At 42.3% G+C, this 16,859-nt stretch overlaps 1 protein-coding gene and 1 pseudogene across 1 annotated transcript in view; one reads left to right on the forward strand and one right to left on the reverse strand.

Moving 5' to 3' along the window:
- pitrm1 (pitrilysin metallopeptidase 1) overlaps positions 1-16,859 on the reverse strand; it is a 58,287-nt gene that overhangs the window by 17,563 nt on the left and 23,865 nt on the right. The window lies entirely within an intron of this gene.
- LOC146970002 (uncharacterized) overlaps positions 1-16,859 on the forward strand; it is a 34,974-nt pseudogene that overhangs the window by 1,011 nt on the left and 17,104 nt on the right.

Consider the following 16,859-nt stretch of genomic DNA (forward strand, 5'->3'; position numbering starts at 1 on the left):
TTGTTTGGTCAATAAAATCAATCAGTGTTTCTCAAACTACCAGATGACGTTCTCAATTGTCTTGTTTTGTCCACAAACCAAAGAGAGACACAGTTTATTGTCATAAAGGAACAAAGAAACCTTAAAACTGATTATTGATTAAAAGCTTAGAATGAGTTGTTTACAAATACATAGGTGGCGGTGCACCCACCGGAGCGGACAAACTTGGTTCAAACTTTCACCTACATTTCAACATCTCAGTACCAAGCTCAGTACCCAGGTGATTCAAAGAGTTCATGATCATCCCGGTTCCCAAGACCAAGAACATCTCTTGCCTCAATTATGACAGATCCATTGCCTCGACATCTGCAGCCATGAAATATGGAGGAGCCATTCTTTAGTTTGTGTTTTGTGCAAGTACTTTACTTTGACCACAAAGGTGCAGTACCTTTTCATTTTGTCTGCGTAACACACAGCAGCTGCCCAGCTGCCTGAAATGGATGGTGGTGGGTTCACACAGTTCTTACCGACAGCCAGAGGAAAGCCAGTGATCCACATTAGGGCTGCAACTAACGATTATTTTGATAATCGATTAATCTGTCGATTATTTCTTCGATTAAACGGATAAAAAAAGGCACAAATTTGATTTACATTGTACGGAAGAGAAGAACGAGAGGAGGAGTTGTTTCTCAGTTTGATCCAGCATGTCACTGGTATCATTTATTTCTTTCTCCCTAACTTTATTCAAAAACAGAATGTTATTCCAAATGGACAATATTAGTGCAAAAAAAATTGCACAAATAGGTTTTTTTTTTAAGTAAGTTGAACGGCCCAGAGCTGTTAAACTAATAATACATTAAAAAATAATAGACAAAATTCATTAGTACGGAAGCCCTAAAGGGCCAAGTCCGTATACATTTTTTTATTATCGTTTTCTCGTGATAACGAATTAATTTATTTCGTTATCTCGAGATAACAAAGACCGTTTTCTCGTGATAATGAAATAATCATAGAATGTGTGGTTGACATGGTTGCCTAGCAACATGTTTCCCCGGTGCAATCGCTTCTGCTTACGGGGAAGTAGCAGCTGGTTAGCCGCTGTATGTTCGTAGCAGGGGGCTACTACGTATTAACTGACTCGCCGCTCTGTGTGTGTGTCGCGGTGATAATTTAACCGTGAAAAGTAGGCTACAACACACACAACATAACGTTACAGCCGCAGTGTTGTGAGTGGCGGCCGGGCACCGGGGTCTGTGAAGCGGGTTCATGAAGCCTGGTTGTCCCGACATGATTCACTCACAACACTGCGGCTGTAACGTTATGTTGTGTGTGTTGTAGCCTACTTTTCACGGTTAAATTATCACCGCGACACACACACAGAGCGGCGAGTCAGTTAATACGTAGTAGCCCCCTGCTACGAACATACAGCGGCTAACCAGCTGCTACTTCCCCGTAAGCAGAAGCGATTGCACCGGGGAAACATGTTGCTAGGCAACCATGTCAACCACACATTCTATGATTATTTCATTATCACGAGAAAACGGTCTTTGTTATCTCGAGATAACGAAATAAATTAATTCGTTATCACGAGAAAACAGACTTTGTTATCTCGAGATAACGAAATAATAAGTCGTTATCACGAGAAAACGATAATAAAAAAAATTATACGGACTTGGCCCTTTAGGGCTTCCGTACATTAGGACACTGCCTGATTTGCTTACAAGTGGAAGTCTGCAACATGTTTACATCCAGAGGAAAATTCTGATCAACCCTGAAAGTTCATCATTCACCGGATCAACCGACAACAACCTGACTTTACTCCGACAGTTTTCAGTTTCGCTCACAGCCCGCTTCCCCGACCAGCCCACGTAATCACACCGTGATAAACATCAGTCACCGCAGGGGGACAGGCTGCACCCTCCGGTCACACACCCACAACGTTACACACACACACACAGCAGCAATCTGATGTAAACATCGGTATTAACTGTAATAGCGCCCATCACCATCAAATAAAACGGGTAAATGATGATCAAATCTCTAATCTGAGTCCTCCACACACCGAGCCCAGAGGAACAGCTGATCAAACCTCAAAGAAATATTTCTTACCTTTACTCCAGGTGTCCAAATCAGTCAGCAGCAGCAGTCATCAAACTCCAACAGTTTTATAATCCATATTATTCCCATTTGCATCGCGTTCCTCGCGGCCAGCGTGCTTCATTCATTTGCATTGTGTGAAAAAAATAATAAAGTTTTAGCTAACGTTAGCTTTAGCTTCAGTGTTCTGACAGGAGAGGCTGCCACAGGAGACAGTGAAGCCTCTCTGCTGCTGGTATCGAGTCCAGACCACGGGTCCAGACAGTCCGTGACACATCGCGCCCGAGCCGCGCGGACCGTGTCCGTGTGGGAGTAACGTTGCACCAGGAGTAAACAACGCGGTGGAACCGGACAACACAGGTCCGGTTGATCAGAAACACGGCTGTTGCCGCCGCTAAAAATACGTCTTTCTTTTCACATGATGCAAATGAATGAAACGGGTTGGTCGCCAGGAACGCGATGTAAACGGAAATAATATTAGTGGGTTATTGGAGCTGGATGACTGCTGCTGCTGCTGACTGATTTGGACACGGGTAAAGATAAGAAATATTTTCTTTTTTTCCCTGGCTCTGGGCCAAGTTAATCGCTACCCAACTAATCGATAATCAAATTCGTTGCCAACGAATTTAATAATCGATTTTTATCGATTAGTTGTTGCAGCCCTAATCCACATCAACTACTGTTTTGTTAATAACCTTTCCTGTTACAATAAATGGGAACAGCACCCAATGAAACCAACTTTGCACAACTGTATTTTTTCTTCTGGAATCAAGTACTTTAAATTACACATGTTCTACACATTCTAGCCCTTGTGTGTCCCTGTATGTTTTATTACAAATATCGTTTTATTTTATTATATTGTATTTATTGTTTATATAGGAATTTAATATATTGCCATGGCTTATCATTTTAATTTACTACTTATTTTTAGGGATTAGGAACATTTTTTTGAAACCGATACCGATAACTTTCTGCTCCCGAATGCCAATACCGATAACATACCTGGAGATAAGAAAGACTAGTGAGGACCTAAAATATCATGACATCAATACTATAAACAAAACCAAAAACAGTTTTTACTTTTTAAATGAAGATATTCTATTAGCAAGCCTTTCAAACATTTGCTAAAAGATATCAAACAAAACTATTTGATATCTCAAATGAACATCTATTTAAATGGGGTGCATTACTTATTGATGTAAAAATAAAATACTCTAGAACTGATGCAAATACTTTGCGTTATTTTATTTATTTTACTCATTGAAAATAAATACAAAGTGGGAAAAGTGCATCCCACAAGTTAAAAAAGCTTGGCTGGTTCCATACAAATGAATAACTTTTCACTAAAGTAAATGAGGTTCAGTTGTTCAAGGAAGAGAGAGAGAGAGAGAGAGAGAGAGAGAGAGAGAGAGAGAGAGAGAGAGAGAGAGAGAGAGAGAGAGAGAGAGAGAGAGAGAGAGAGAGAGAGAGAGAGAGAGTGTGTGTTTGAGAGGGAGAGAGGGAGATGGTGTGTGTTTGTGTCCCGGTGGCTTCTTACAGTTAGCTTTATGTTGCTAGCGTCTTTAGCGGCGTCCTCGTAGCTTTGAAAGAGAGAAGAGCTGCTCAACATGAGCTCCTCTATATGAGCAGTTTTACCTGCTTAATGATATCTACACTGTTTGTTCATTAGTATCATCTTTATTATTATATTATCTGTTTATTTATTTATGTTGTATGTGTTATTTTACCATTTTTGTAATGCTTTGGCAATATTGTAATGACAGTCATGCCAATAAAGCTTATTGAATTGAACTGAGAGAGAGAGAGCGAGAGAGAGAATTACTGTATGTTAACTCACCGTTTTTAACTTAATTGGGTTAAAGCAGAAGTAAGTGGTCCGGTCGTTTTCGCTAATGCTGCGTTCCAGGCAGGCTTTTGAATATTACAGCTTCAAGTCACAACTTACGACTTTGTAGCGTTCCAGGCAACCCACTCGTGTTTTTCCGACCTGTTTTACCGGTGAAAGTCACTATAACGGCCACTCGTAACTTCCGACCGGTGAACTCGTACCAGATCAAACTGGTACGACTTCACGGTCGGAAAAATACGAGTTTCCATTGAACGCACCATAACAGTCCTCGTCCCTACGTCGCCACATTCACGGCGTTCCTTGGCTGCACACACAGCCCTGCATGCCGTTCTCTCTCCTCATTGGATAAAAACTGTAGGATACGATAAATGTTTTCTCCTCGGCTCAGAGCAGAGCAGAGTGACTGACAGACCCGTGTTTCAGACCAAACACTCTATGTAAGTGATTGCTGTCGGAAGATACAACTATTTAAGACTTATATTAACACAAATATATCACTTACTTCTGCTTTAACTTAATCACTTTGGGAAAAATGACAACAACAAAATCATGTAGACTACAGTAATTTTTTTTGTTTTTTCATCAGAGAATCGCCTCTCAAGTATTGATGATAATGTTCTTCATACATTGGCTGTAACAGCATCATGGTTGCTGCTTTTGAAAGCACCATGTGAAAAGGGTTAAGTACTTCTACAGGCTGGTTGGCTTTACCAACAGTTTGAAATAAATGTATTTTTCAATATGACAAATAGACTATGCTAATGCTTCTGTTTATTCTGTTTGGTCTCGGACTTGGTCTCGCCCCTCCACGGTCTTGGTCTTGACTCTGTCTCGCCCCCTCAAAGTCTTGGTCTTGTCTTGGTCTCGGTATACTCTGGTCTCGGCCTAGTCTTTGTCTCGGGTTAGGTGGTCATGACCACAACACTACAAAGCAGTGGTGGGGGATGCTTGGAGGTGCTAATGTTCTGGAGCAGGTGTGAATGTTCAGGAGTGTAGGGTGTGGTGGTAAGTTGGGGGCTGCATGCATAACTTTTAGAATGATAATCACAGAGTACAATAGGTTAGCCAGACAGTATTGTGTGACTGGTGAAATGTGTGAATGTGCTAGCGTCTTTAGCGGCGTCCTCGTAGCTTTGAAAACTCCATCGGAGCGACGGTTATGTTTCAGGTGACTGATCAGGGTTGAAGTAGTAAAGCTCGCGCTATTTTTACCTCCTCGTGGAGCTTCCTTGGAACATTTATTACAAATATCCAGCGGACTGTCTTCTTTATTATTGTCCCACATTAGCGCCGTCATGTTCTGTGTTTACAAACTTCATAGTTGCTCCTCAGCGGGGGCGGGGTCGTCGTATCACGTCGTCTCTCTCTTGTTTCTCTCCTCTCGTCAGCTCACTCGTCTTCCAGTGACAACGCTCTGGCCAATCAGTGGAAGGCAGTCGGCTGACGTCACGTTTAGTATCGCTTCGGCTCGCTTGAAACCAACCAAGGCTGAGGTGTTAACATACAGTCTATGGGCGTTACCAAAGAAGTAGCAGATACCAGGTAGGAGGGGGCGGAGGAAAAGAGGATAAAACCCAGGAGAGCCGTACTATACCGTACTGAGCTCGTGGAAAAGCACCAAGAGGAGGTCCCATCTGACTAGGACCAGGATGAAGGAGGAGAACCAGGACCAGGACTACAACATGATGAAGGAGGAGAACCAGGACCAGGACTACAACATGATAAAGGAGGAGAACCAGGACCAGGACTACAACATGATAAAGGAGGAGAACCAGGACTACAACATGATGAAGGAGGAGAACCAGGACCAGGACTACAACATGATAAAGGAGGAGAAACAGGACTACAACATGATGAAGGAGGAGAACCAGGACCAGGACTACAACATGATAAAGGAGGAGAACCAGGACCAGGACTACAACATGATAAAGGACGAGAAGCAGGATCCGGATTTGTTTGGGCAGACTGGTCCACAGGTCTGTGTTATTAAGTTTTAATATTTTTTCTTGCAAGAAAGTAACTGTTTAACTTCTTGAATCAAGTAACGCGTGTTTACAAGCGTTTTATGGGAAACAATAACTTTTTAAGCCGTTATTTCATGAACGCCCTAATTCCCATCACTGGTTACTATATCAACTCAAAGACTGACATGTTTTGCTTAGTTTCAAAGTATATTGGAATAATTCTGCTTTTAAGATTTGTATTAATGAAGAATTTAAAAAGGAAAACAAAACAGCAGCATCAACAAGGTGTGTGATGACGGTACCTAAAGCTGTACAGAAAAGAAAATTGAATTTGAGCCCACTGTGGGTCCTAACATTAGTGTAATTAGTGTCTATCAGACGATGGAGCCCAAACTTTGTGCAACATTCTATTTTTGAGTAAATCTGGGATGAAAGTGTGGTATTTTTTTTCCCGCATTGGCCACTGATATTGGATCCATCATCCGTCAATCAAACGTCTGAGACACACATACACACACCGAGCTCGGTCTCACCCCAAACATTGAATATCCCGCCCCGCTCGATAACAACCAATCAAATTCATTTTCCTTACTAGGGTTAACTCGTGAAAACTTGGCGCAACAAACAGGACAAACGGCCATTTCTGAACACCTTTAATGTCCACCCATCCATCATTAATTAATTAATTCTCTCTCTCTGTCTGTTGCCATAGAAACAGGATCACACCATGGTGAAACCACACAGCTGTAATGGGTGTAGGAACACGGTCAGGACCTCAGTTCATCTAAACGCTCACCACCAGCCACCCCAGTGTGGACAGATGCCGTACAAGTACAAGCAGAGCGACACATCGTCCACTGACTTGTCCGGACTGAAAATTCACCAGCGGATCCACGCCAGAGAGAAGCCGTACAGCTGTGAGCAGTGCGGGAAGGCGTTCGCTTTCCCCTCATTGTTAAAGGTCCACCGGCGCGTCCACACCGGAGAGAGGCCGTACAGCTGCGAGCAGTGTGGGAAGGCGTTCGCTACCTCCAAAGTGTTAACAAGACACCGGCGTCGCATCCACACTGGAGAGAGGCCGTACAGCTGTGAGCAGTGTGGGAAGGCGTTTGTTACCTCCGGACATTTAGCGAACCACCAGCGCGTCCACACTGGAGAGAGGCCGTACAGCTGCAAGCAGTGTGGGAAGGCGTTTACTAGGTCCGCATATTTAACGATCCACCGTCGCATCCACACCGGAGAGAGGCCGTACAGCTGTGAGCAGTGTGGGAAGGCGTTTACTAGGTCCGCATATTTAACGATCCACCGTCGCATCCACACCGGAGAGAGGCCGTACAGCTGTGAGCACTGTGGGAAGGCGTTTGGTAGCCCCGCACAGTTAGTGGTCCACCGGCGCGTCCACACCGGAGAGAGGCCGTACAGCTGTGAGCAGTGTGGGAAGGCGTTTGTTACCTCCGGACATTTAGCAAACCACCAGCGCGTCCACACCGGAGAGAGGCCGTATAGCTGTGAGCAGTGTGGGAAGGCGTTTGTTACCTCCACACATTTAGCGAAGCACCAGCGCGTCCATACCGGAGAGAGGAGAGAGGCCGTATAGCTGTGAGCAGTGTGGGAAGGTTTTCGCTACCTCCAGAGAGTTAACGGCCCACCGGCGCGTCCACACCGGAGAGAAACCGTGTGTGGGCATTGTGGGAAGGCCTTCAGCCAGTCTTACAACCTGAAGAAACACCAGCAGCTCCACAGCAGCTAGAGGACGGGACGGTCCGGTCCTACACCTGAGCAACTATCGATTATTTTGTTGATATGTAAATGATTAATCGATTAGTTGTTTGGTCAATAAAATCAATCAGTGTTTCTCAAACTACCAGATGACGTCCTCAATTGTCTTGTTTTGTCCACAAACCAAAGAGAGACTCAGTTTATTGACATAAAGGAACAAAGAAACCTTAAAACTGATTATTGATTAAATGATAAGATTAAAATAATTTTGATAATCGATTAATCAGTCGATTATTTCTTCGATTAATCGGATAAAAAAAAGGCACAAATTTGATTTGGGTGGTTGACGAATAACACAATTCTGACTGTCCGGGTGTCACATACTGATAAAAAATTATATTTTTTAAGAATATATATGTAAATGTTGTTCCTCTGACAAGATATAGTACAATAATACCAAAGTTGTTGGTGGTGTTTTAAGATTTCTACTCAGAATTTTGATCCAAACATCAAAAATGTCATACGGTGTGACTGTCCGGCATATGTGTGACCTTAATAATAAGAGCATATTTCCAAATAAATTATAAATATTTGATAGTTGTACAATGCATATAAAATAATGAGGTGTTTTTAAAGCCCACAGAAAGATTTGATGTCTGTGCATAATGTCCAAACAAGTTTTGACCAAATACATTTTGTCCGCAAAATGGGCGTCATACGGTGTGACACTATTTTGTATATTTTGAATGGGCAATAATTTGGACATCTTAATGATAAAGAGGACCACACTCAACCAGGAAGTTACAGTAACATCTCTGGAGTGGTATGCCAGGTCAAGAGGTGAGTTCTGCCTTTTAGATTTTTATTTAAAAAGCAATATATCTGACATCATCAATAGTGGTCAATGTTTTGTGTCTTATGGTGTGACATTATTTGCATGAAAAATAATTATTTTTCACAAATATTACTTATTAATGCTTAAAAAGTATTGCTGCCATGTGGTGAATAACATGATAACTATAGGCTAGCTGTTTTTAGTTGGCTAATATATCAACTTAACTGAGCAGAATGTCATGTGGTGTGACACTTTGTCATAACGGTGTGACGGTTTTTCTAAGTCACACCATATGACATATCTGTCACACCATATGACATTCACTTTATTTTGCATTAATATTAATATAAATAAATATACAAAACACACAAATTTAAGAAGTTTGATGTTAGATTTTTTTATCTATACAAATAATATTTCACATTCCAATTTTATATTTCATGTAACCATATTTTACCATTTGCCATGCTGTGCATATTAACAGATCCTATTTAAAAATAAATTTAAGGAGACTGGTGAAATGACATGTGGAAAGGATCGTCTCTGTCAGGAGTCGAAGTGGCAAACAGGGCTTCAGTCGTATGCCAACATGGGACATATTGTCTAACAACTTGACCACTGAGCACCCCCGACTGGGAAATAATGTTAAATGTTTGATGTTTTTTTCAAAACTGTGTTGATAATTTTTTGTCCTAATGTAGAAATGTTAACATTTAATCATAAAATATTCACATTAACTCATAAGTAGATTTTAAATGCTAATTCATGCTGAGTACACAATGTAATGTAATGTGTCTATATTGGACCATGGTTTTGTGGATGATGTTATTGTTCTAAGACTTTAGTTCTGCAATTGGAATTCCCGTGTAACCTGTGCCCAAAATCAGTTTTTTTATTACAAGATATGTCCTCAATTGTTTTTGTTTGAATGTCAAATACATAAAATACACTTTTTTGCATTTTTGGTGCAGTTTGTCATGTGGTGTGACACTCATGTCATGTGGTGTGACGCTCACAATTGTGACAAGAAAACAGCTTTGTTAGTGATAAATTGTGAAAATATCCATAGACCACAAGGAAAATAGAACTACCAAGAGTCTCAAGCATTATGTTAGAGTTATTACAAGGTTTAACAGAATTATTCTAAAATATCTTGAAAGATTGAGGAGCGATGTCATCCTTTGTATGATAATTTTGAAAAATAATCCAAAGTATAATACATTTTCAGAAGGAAATGTTTAATATCAAATCAGTCATGATTAAAATGTATGATGCAGTCAGTTAGAAAAGAAAAAAGTACCCCATTTTCATTTTATATAACATAGCTTTCATGTCACACCGTATGACAATTTAAGGCACTGATACAGCAAATTGATGAAAAAATGCTAATTTTGATGCAAAATCTTCAAGAACACATGTATATGTGTAGAGTTAAGAGTCAAGACGACACAAAAAAGTAATTTTCAGGGATAATATTTTAAGTTTTAAAAAAAATCTTTTTTTCGGCTTATATGTCAACCACCCATTTACATTGTAGGGAAGAGAAGAACGAGAGGAGGAGTTGTTTCTCAGTTTGATCCAGCATGTCACTGGTATCATTTATTTCTTTCTCCCTAACTTTATTCAAAAACAGAATGTTATTCCAAATGGACAATATTAGTGCAAAAAAAATTGCACAAATAGTTTTTTTTTTAAGTAAGTTGAACTGCCCAGAGCTGTTAAACTAATAATACATTAAAAAATAATAGACAAAATTCATTAGGGCACTGCCTGATTTGCTTACAAGTGGAAGTCTGCAACATGTTTACATCCAGAGGAAAATTCTGATCAACCCTGAAAGTTCATCATTCACCGGATCAACCGACAACAACCTGACTTTACTCCGACAGTTTTCAGTTTCGCTCACAGCCCGCTTCCCCGACCGGCCCATGTAATCACACCGTGATAAACATCAGTCACCGCGGGGGGACAGGCTGCACCCTCCAGTCACACACCCACAACGTTACACACACACACACAGCAGCGATCTGATGTAAACATCGGTATTAACTGTAATAGCGCCCATCACCATCAAATAAAACGGGTAAATGATGATCAAATCTCTAATCTGAGTCCTCCACACACCGAGCTCTGAGCAGAGGAACAGCTGATCAAACCTCAAAGGAATATTTCTTACCTTTACTCCAGGTGTCCAAATCAGTCAGCAGCAGCAGTCATCAAACTCCAACAGTTTTATAATCCATATTATTCCCATTTGCATCGCGTTCCTCGTGGCCAGCGTGCTTCATTCATTTGCATTGTGTGAAAAAAAAATACAGTTTTAGCTAACGTTAGCTTTAGCTTTAGCTTCAGTGTTCTGACAGGAGAGGCTGCCACAGGAGACAGTGAAGCCTCTCTGCTGCTGGTACCGAGTCCAGACCACGGGTCCAGACAGTCCGTGACCATGTCCGTGAGACACACTGCGTCCGAGCCACGCGGACCGTGTCCGTGTGGGAGTAACGTTGCACCAGGAGTAAACAGCGCGGTGGAACCGGACAACACAGGTCCGGTTGATCAGAAACACGGCTGTTGCCGCCGCTAAAAATACGTCTTTTTTTTTTACATGATGCAAATGAATGAAACAGGTTGGCCGCCAGGAACGCGATGTAAACAGTATTAGTGGATTATTGGAGCTGGATGACTGCTGCTGCTGCTGACTGATTTGGACCATAGACAGTAAAAAGAATGGACGTAGCACCCGTGACGTCACCCATTGGTTTGGGGGAGTCTGTTTTGTGCCGCTACTACGGGGGTTTGAGCCGCGCCATGTTGGATTCTACTTGCCATATTTGGAGCGGTGCGGCCGTTGGCCGGCCGAGAACCCGCCCACTGGCCTCGAAGCAGCGGTCTCCAGACCTGTCACTCAACGGTTCTGCAACCTAATTGGCCAGAACTTTAAACCTAATAATAGTAAAACGGTAGAGTTTTAAAAAAAATTCACCCCCTTCAGAGTGTGTGCGGGGGTAGAAACTATCGGTTGAGACCAAACAAATGAAATGTACCAGGCTGTAAATATGTTTTTTTAAGCTGTAAAATCGGCTATTTTAACATGGGGCTCGATTGGAGTTGCTCCCTTCTGGAGCCAGCCCCCAGCGACAGCATTTCATTTCGTTTCATTTCATTTCGATTCTTTATAGCCGAGGGGATTGCAGTTTTTTGAACGCGGAAGTGAGCTTCACTTCTCAGACCGACAACTGCCCCCTTGATTTGGACACGGGTAAAGATAAGAAATATTTTCTTTTTTTCCCTGGCTCTGGGCCAAGTTAATCGCTACCCAACTAATCGATAATCAAATTTGTTGCCAACGAATTTAATAATCGATTTTTATCGATTTCACCGATTAGTTGTTGCAGCCCTAATCCACATCAACTACTGTTTTGTTAATAACCTTTCCTGTTACAATAAATGGGAACAGCACCCAATGAAACCAACTTTGCACAACTGTATTTTTTCTTCTGGAATCAAGTACTTTAAATTACACATGTTCTACACATTCTAGCCCTTGTGTGTCCCTGTATGTTTTATTACAAATATCGTTTTATTTTATTATATTGTATTTATTGTTTATATAGGAATTTAATATATTGCCATGGCTTATCACTTTAATTTACTACTTATTTTTAGGGATTAGGAACATTTTTTTGAAACCGATAACTTTCTGCTCCCGAATGCCAATACCGATAACCGATAACATACCTGGAGATAAGAAAGACTAGTGAGGACCTAAAATATCACGACATCAATACTATAAACAAAACCAAAAACAGTTTTGACTCTTTAAATGAAGATATTCTATTAGCAAGCCTTTCAAACATTTGCTAAAAGATATCAAACAAAACTATTTGATATCTCAAATGAACATCTATTTAAATGAGGTGCATTACTTATTGATGTAAAAATAAAAGACTCTAGAACTGATGCAAATACTTTGCGTTATTTTATTAATTTTACTCATTTAAAATAAATACAAAGTGGGAAAAGTGCATCCCACAAGTTAAAAAAGCTTGGCTGGTTCCATACAAATGAATAACTTTTCACTAAAGTAAATGAGGTTCAGTTGTTCAAGGAAGAGAGAGAGAGAGAGAGAGAGAGAGAGAGAGAGAGAGAGAGAGAGAGAGAGAGAGAGAGAGAGAGAGAGAGAGAGAGAGAGAGAGAGAGAGAGAGAGAGAGAGAGAGAGAGAGAGAGAGAGAGAGAGGCTGGCTTCATGTTAGCTTTATGTTGCTAGCGTCTTTAGCGGCGTCCTCGTAGCTCTGAGAGAGAAGAGCTGCTCAACATGAGCTCCTCTATATGAGCAGTTTTACCTGCTTAATGATATCTACACTGTTTGTTCATTAGTATCATCTTTATTATTATATTATCTGTTTATTTATTTATGTTGTATGTGTTATTTTACCATTTTTGTAATGCTTTGGCAATATTGTAATGACAGTCATGCCAATAAAGCTTATTGAATTGAACTGAGAGAGAGAGAGCGAGAGAGAGAATTAGGCCTACTCTATGTTAACTCACCCTTTTTAACTTAATTGGGTTAAAGCAGAAGTAAGTGGTCCGGTCGTTTTCGCTAATGCTGCGTTCCAGGCAGGCTTTTGAAATCGTAAATTACAGCTTCAAGTCACAACTTACGACTTTGTAGCGTTCCAGGCAACCCACTCGTGTTTTTCCAACCTGTTTTACCGGTGAAAGTCGCTATAACGGCCACTCGTAACTTCCGACCGGTGAACTCGTACCACGTCACGGTCGGAAAAATACGAGTTTCCTTGAACGCACCATAACAGTCTTCGTCCCTACGTCGCCACATTCACGGCGTTCCTTGGCTGCACACACAGCCCTGCATGCCGTTCTCTCTCCTCATTGGATAAAATCTGTAGGATACGATAAATGTTTTCTCCTCGGCTCAGAGCAGAGCAGAGTGACTGACAGACCCGTGTTTCAGTCCAAACACTCTATGTAAGTGATTGCTGTCGGAAGATATAACTATTTAAGACTTATATTAACACAAATATATCACTTACTTCTGCTTTAACTTAATCACTTTGGGAAAAATGACAACAACAAAATCATGTAGGCTACAGTAATTTTTTTTGTTTTTTCATCAGAGAATCGCCTCTCAAGTGTTGATGATGATGTTCTTCATACATTGGCTGTAACAGCATCATGGTTGCTGCTTTTGAAAGCACCATGTGAAAAGGGTTAAGTACTTCTACAGGCTGGTTGGCTTTACCAACAGTTTGAAATAAATGTATTTTTCAATATGACAAATAGACTATGCTAATGCTTCTGTTTATTCTGTTTGGTCTTGGACTTGGTCTTGGACTTGGTCTCGCCCCTCCACGGTCTTGGTCTTGACTCCGTCTCGCCCCCTCAAAGTCTTGGTCTTGTCTTGGTCTCGGTATACTCTGGTCTCGGCCTAGTCTTTGTCTCGGGTTAGGTGGTCATGACCACAACACTACAAAGCAGTGGTGGGGGATGCTTGGAGGTGCTAATGTTCTGGAGCAGGTGTGAATGTTCAGGAGTGTAGGGTGTGGTGGTAAGTTGGGGGCTGCATGCATAACTTTTAGAATGATGATCACAGAGTACAATAGGTTAGCCAGACAGTATTGTGTGACTGGTGAAATGTGTGAATGTGCTAGCGTCTTTAGCGGCGTCCTCATAGCTTTGAAAACTCTGTCGGAGCGACGGTTATGTTTCAGGTGACTGATCAGGGTTGAAGTAGTAAAGCTTGCGCTATTTTTACCTCCTTGTGGAGCTTCCTTGGAACATTTATTACAAATATCCAGCGGACTGTCTTCTTTATTATTGTCCCACATTAGCACCGTCATGTTCTGTGTTTACAAACTTCATAGTTGCTCCTCAGCGGGGGCGGGGTCGTCATATCACGTCGTCTATCTCTTGTTTCTCTCCTCTCGTCAGCTCACTCGTCTTCCAGTGACAACACTCTGGCCAATCAGTGGAAGGCAGTCGGCTGACGTCACGTTTAGTATCGCTTCGGCTCGCTTGAAACCAACCAAGGCTGAGGTGTTACCATACAGTCTATGGGCGTTACCAAAAAAGTAGCAGATACCAGGTAGGAGGGGCCGGAGGAAAAGAGGATAAAACCCAGGAGAGCCGTGCTATACCGTACTGAGCTCCTGGAAAAGCACCAAGAGGAGGTCCCATCTGACCAGGACCAGGATGAAGGAGGAGAACCAGGACCAGGACTACAACATGATAAAGGAGGAGAACCAGGACCAGGACTACAACATGATAAAGGAGGAGAAGCAGGACCAGGACTACAACATGATAAAGGAGGAGAACCAGGACCAGGACTACAACATGATAAAGGAGGAGAACCAGGATCAGGACTACAACATGATAAAGGAGGAGAAGCAGGACCAGGACTACAACATGATAAAGGAGGAGAAGCAGGATCCGGATTTGTTTGGGGAAACTGGTCCACAGGTCCGTGTTATTAAGTTTTAATATTTTTTCATGCGAAAAAGTAACTGTTTAACTTCTTGAGTCAAGTAACAGAGCGTTTATTCATCAGTAACGGTAACAGAGTAACCCTAACCGGGGAAACAGTAACTTTTTGAGCCGTTATTTCATAAACGCCCTAATTCCCATCACTGGTTAATATATCAACTCCAAGACTGACATGTTTTGCTTAGTTTCAAAGTATACTGGAGTAATTCTGCATGTTAGATTTGTATTAATGAAGAATTTAAAAAGGAAAACAAAACAGCAGCATCAACAAGCTGTGTGATGACGATGATGACGGTACCTAAAGCTGTACAGAAAAGAAAATTGAATTTGAGCCCACTGTGGGTCCTAACATTAGTGTAATTAGTGTCTATCAGACGATGGAGCCCAAACTTTGTGCAACATTTTATTTTTGAGTAAATCTGGGATGAAAGTGTGGTATTTTTTTCCCGCATTGGCCACTGATATTGGATCCATTATCCGTCAATCAAACGTCTAAGACACACACGCACACACCAAGCTCGGTCTCGCCCAAACAATGAACATCCCGCCCGCTCGATAACAACCAATCAAATTAATTTTCCTTACTAGGGTAAACTCGTGAAAATTCAACAAACAGGAAAAACGGCCATTTCTGAACACCTTTAATGTCCATCCATCCATCATTAATTGATTAATTCTCTCTGTCTGTTGCCATAGAAACAGGATCACACCATGGTGAAACCACACAGCTGTAATTGGTGTTGGAACACGGTCAGGACCTCAGTTCATCTAAATGCTCACCACCAGCCACCCCAATGTGGACAGATGCCGTACAAGTACGAGCAGAGCGACACATCGTCCACTGACTTGTCCGGACCGAAAATTCACCAGCAGAACCACGCCAGAGAGAGGCCGTACAGCTGTGAGCAGTGTGGGAAGGCGTTCGCTATCCCCTCATTGTTAAAGGTCCACCGGCGCGTCCACACCGGAGAGAAGCCGTACAGCTGCGAGCAGTGTGGGAAGGCGTTCTCTACCTCCTCACAGTTAACAACACACCGGCACGTCCACACCAGAGAGAAGCCGTACAGCTGCGAGCACTGCGGGAAGGCGTTTGTTACCTCCAAATATTTAACGGTCCACCGTCGCATCCACACCGAAGAGAGGCCGTACAGCTGCGAGCAGTGTGGGAAGGCGTTTACTAGGTCCGCATATTTAACGATCCACCGTCGCACTCACACCGGAGAGAGGCCGTACAGCTGTGAGCAGTGTGGGAAGGCGTTTCGTAGCCCCGCACAGTTAGTGGTCCACCGGCGGGTCCACACCGGAGAGAGGCCGTACAGCTGTGAGCAGTGTGGGAAGGCGTTTGTTACCCTCGGACAGATAGCGAACCACCGGCGCATCCACACCGGAGAGAGGCCGTACAGCTGTGAGCAGTGTGGGAAGGCGTTTGTTACCTCCGGACATTTAGCGAACCACCAGCGCGTCCACACCGGAGAGAGGCCGTATAGCTGTGAGCAGTGTGGGAAGGCGTTCGCTACCTCCAGAGAGTTCACGGCCCACCAGCGCGTCCACACCGGAGAGAAACCGTATGTGTGTGGGCATTGTGGGAAGGCCTTCAGCCAGTCTTACAACCTGAAGAAACACCAGCAGCTCCACTAGAGGACGGGACGGTCCGGTCCTACACCTGAGCAACGATCGATTATTTTGTTGATATGTAAATGATTAATTGATTAGTTGTTTGGTCAATAAAATCAATCAGTGTTTCTCAAACTACCAGATGACGTCCTCAAATGTCTTGTTTTGTCCACAAACCAAAGAGAGACTCAGTTTATTGTCATAAAAGAACAAAGAAACCTTAAAACTGATTATTGATTAAAAGCTTAGAATGAGTTGTTTACAAATACATAGGTGGCGGTGCACCCACCGGAGCGGACC

The sequence above is a fragment of the Trachurus japonicus genome, chromosome 17, assembly GCF_045865225.1.
Source record: "Trachurus japonicus isolate A0001 chromosome 17, Traja_1.0".
NCBI classification, from domain to species: Eukaryota; Metazoa; Chordata; class Actinopteri; order Carangiformes; family Carangidae; genus Trachurus; species Trachurus japonicus.